Raw genomic sequence first — 4,028 nt, 5'->3', positions numbered from 1 at the left:
TCCCCCCCCCCCCCCCCCCTTTTTTGACTTCTTTTGAATTCTTATATGTTGGAGTTTTTCCTTTTTCACCCCTTTGCTTTGAAGTTTTCTCTTCTTTTGTTGGAGTTTTTTTTTCTCGTCTTTCATTGACCTTGTAGGGGTGTTTTTGTCTTTCTTTATTTCTTTCCACCTTCCCTTTTTTTTGTTTTTTTTTGTTTTTCTAGAAGTTGTTTTTTGCTTCCTCGACTTTGGGAGACTTTGTATCTTTTGTCTCTGACAACTTCAAACATAGATCTTCTCTTATAATTTGCACACGCTTGGTGCACTCAAGAAGGTTGGGCCAAGAGAGGGATACTGCATGTAAGCACTCAGAAGAGTAATGGCTAGAATGTGGTTATCCAAAGAAAAGGTTTCAGGCTAAAAGTGGAAAAAACTAGGGATTAATGTCATTTGGTAGGCTTTGAAAGGCACAATCGGGTCAAAGAATGCCTACGATCCTTTCCCAAACCAAACATTACTCAGGATTTCGCCTCGATAACATTCAAGCCAAGTTCTAGATCAACAGTGCGATGCAATTGGATTTTAATCTAAAATCTCACCACACAATGCACGTGAAAGCATAAGGTTGGCTTTATTCTTATCTTGAATGCTTGCAAGATAATATTCAAGCATCACAAAAGTAAAAATGAGAGGTACCAAAAGAGTCTATAGTTTACCACAAAGTCAGTCCCCTCCATCATACCAAATATATTTACATGCTCCTAACTGCATTGGTCTCAACTGAGTTGAAGACATGACTCTTACGATATATACACAATTTTTTTTTTATTTTTTATTTTTGAAAAAATGAATACCGAACCCCAAAAGGGTTGCATACATATCTCATTGATATGAGAATTAGGTGTGCGTAGTTCATGCTGATATGTTTTTAAAAATATGCACAAACTATTTGATTTTTTTTTAATTTAAGAAAATGAATACCGAACTCAAGAAGGCTGCCTACGTATCCCATCGAGATGAGAATCAGGTTCGCGTAGTTCTTTGATATTTCTTAAAAATAATTTAAAGATTTAAACAAACTCGGAGTGATCCTTCATAAGGGTAGAGACGCTAACATCTATAGTCAGGAAGTGTCTTCTGACTGTTTGCACTAAATATTGTGCATCCTCTTAACTATCGATCTTTGTATCCGTCTGTTAAATGTGGTTCTTCATTTTCTTACAATAACCACTTGTTGTTGTTTTTTATTTTTTTATGTCTCTTGGAATTGTGTCTTCTCCCAATTATCCACAAGAACCAGACAATGTTATGACCATCCCCGACTGTCATTGGGGATGGTTTTCCTGCAAATATATGAGAAACATGTGAAAGCAGGGCCAAAATAATAAAAAATGAATGAGTGCGACCTCATAGCCAAAGACTCCCCTGATTTATCTTTTTGACTTGATGTTAGTGTCTGGTGAAATACAAAAACTCGAATTTCGTGAATCCTCTTGTCCCTAGCAACTTCATATGAATAATGACTTCCGAATTTTGACATAAATCAATCTCTCACAGAAGAAAAACTCAAAAGGTAAAAGTATTAGTTCATGTTCATAATGGATAATGTAAAATATTACACAAAGAATTAATTAAACACATAAGCACTACTTTAATTGAAGAAAAACTCAATTATAATACATAACATACAGATAGTCATTGCGCGTCCTATACAAATATGTGACCATTTTGTGTCAAGGGTAGACCTATCGATCTGAAGGATGTATAACGTCATTTGACAACATTTCATTGTCCCCCCAAAATACTAAGTACAAATTTTATGAATAAATCAAATAACATTACAAAATAAGAAAAAAATGATACAAATAATCAGTCTCGTGCAGGGGTACTATTTTAAACTAAGCCTTTGTGGAAAGTACTTCCTCTTGAACTTCTTGTTATCTCTGAATGCCAACACCTTTGGATGAAATGATAATTTGATCATTCTTCAACTCGAACAAACTATTAAGCTCCTTATCCCGAGTGACAATGATTTGTCAAATGTCGTATACATCGTTCAAATTTAGACACATACGCATGATTGTCTTTTATTGGGCAATGAGTCAAATAGACACAAGGTGGGCCTCTGATGGGCCCAACACACCTTGGGTGTTGGGTCGACTTAGTTCAAAATGCGCTAAATTCGAGATTTGGTTTCGCTCTACGCTAGTTGACTAAGAATAATTTTTGAAAGACCGGCAACCCAAGTGGACAACTTAGATTGGAACTCACGACAACCATTAGACGCATGACATACCAATAAAATTATCGATCATTCCGAAAAAGGATCGAGTATAAAAAATCTCACTGCGATTATGCAAAGACCGTCCTTAATATACTATACATACAAGTTGAAAAATGCCATGAATACAATGATAATATGCATACAATTAAACAAATAATGAACAAACCACAAGTACAATCTACAAGCAATCAACAAAATATACAACACGCAAGATATAACAGGATAAAAGAAAGACATTCTCAATTTGAAAGAATGAATTCATAATGGTTAAAACCTCTATGTCCCCAGCGAAGTCGTCATTCTGTTTACATTCCTATTCTATTCAAATAGGGTGAAACGTCACGGTGACTCAAAAAATAATCAATTGGTTCAATTTTAAAAGAATTTTAAGAAAATAAGAATTTTAAAGGAGTCGCCACCTAATTTTAGGAAAACTAGAAAACCAATTAATTAATCTACAAAATCAAGATATTCTACGTAAGAGGTTCAAGTTATTTCGAAGGGAAGGGATTAGGCATTCTTCAAAATCCACAAATGTGGGACCCCACTGAATTCATTTTTTCAAATTGAAGATGAGAATAAAATAATGTACAAATATAATAAACATGCAATATACACTAGTAATATGATATAACAATAATATAGGAATTGGCCTAAATTTGTCTATCGTCAATAATATACAATATAAATAGGAGTATAATTCGAATAACTTCAATAGGAAGCACCTCCGGGTACCTATAAAAACACTTAGTAAAAGTGTTTGATATAAATAAATATGAATAAAAATAAATGAATCAAAATTTAATTTAAAAATAAACATCCGTCTTATTAACATGGGAGGCCTTAGAAATCGACGATAATTTCTTCATCGACCAATTTTAACATACAAAAATATGAATTTAAACTAAATTTTCGTCTTTTAATATTGGGGTGGCCTCGAAAATCGACGGAGAGATTTTTTCATTGGCCAAGAAAAACTATTAACATAAGTAAAAAAATGATAAGAAAAACAATAGTGATCTGATGAAAGGCAGACCAAAATTCCACAAGCAATAACCATTTTATAGCAAAAAAATAATTTCCTAACAATGCTTTAAATAACAAATGAAGATATCCAAAATAATGAACAATAACTAATATAAAACAATAATCAAATGACCAGTATTCAACAGATAAATAAAATGAACCAATAATTAAAAAGAACATCATAACACCTAATCCAATAAAATAAGGTTATCAGAACAAACTAAAAACAACACAAAAATTAATAAGTTAACATAATAATCATTTAAGTGACAGTTAAATGTAATATAATAATATTAATAAAATAATCTAATTGACAAATTAAAAGTGGCAAGATGGAGTAGCAAGCATTAAAAGCAATATGAAATTCATCAAAAAAAATAAGTAAGTATACGAATCACTATCAACACAAAAACCCAACAAAAAATATATATAATTAATAACATACAAACGGTAAGACCAACACATATGACCTATTACTGAAACATTGGAAATTGCACATAATATATTAAATAATAAAAAATAAATGACATAGTTAACAGTAGAAAGTTAAGTAAAAAAATAAAAATTAAGCACCAAACAAATATAATGCGATATTGTTGAAATTCTTATCAAAGCAAACATGTATACCGAATAACAAAAAATAAACAAACAATACCATACAATGGTGGCCGGAGTTTGAAGCTTTGCTGGAGCATTACGGGTTTCGCCGGAGATGGAGTCACTGGCTGCTGGTTTGGAG

This window comes from Solanum stenotomum, unplaced genomic scaffold (assembly GCF_019186545.1).
Source record: "Solanum stenotomum isolate F172 unplaced genomic scaffold, ASM1918654v1 scaffold13003, whole genome shotgun sequence".
NCBI classification, from domain to species: Eukaryota; Viridiplantae; Streptophyta; class Magnoliopsida; order Solanales; family Solanaceae; genus Solanum; species Solanum stenotomum.
This window is presented reverse-complemented; position numbering follows the sequence as displayed.